Here is a 252-nt window from a genome sequence, read left to right on the forward strand (position 1 = left end):
TTATATTGGAAAAATAAAGATATCTTAAAAGTGTTATGTTTTTTTTTTCCTCGCCATTTCGAAATTGATTTTTTCCTTAAGAAAAGTCTGCCCCAAAAAGCGTGTAAAAATACTCTGGTAAAAAATTTTTTTCCGATTGGGCAGAAACGCAAAAGGGTTTTTTTTCCCTTTTCGGGGAAAACCCCACAAAACGAAGTAAACTTGTTTTTCGAAGGTTTGTTCTTTGACTCCCGAGAAAGAAATGGTGAAAGA

Source organism: Penaeus monodon, chromosome 24 (assembly GCF_015228065.2).
Source record: "Penaeus monodon isolate SGIC_2016 chromosome 24, NSTDA_Pmon_1, whole genome shotgun sequence".
Classification (NCBI taxonomy): Eukaryota; Metazoa; Arthropoda; class Malacostraca; order Decapoda; family Penaeidae; genus Penaeus; species Penaeus monodon.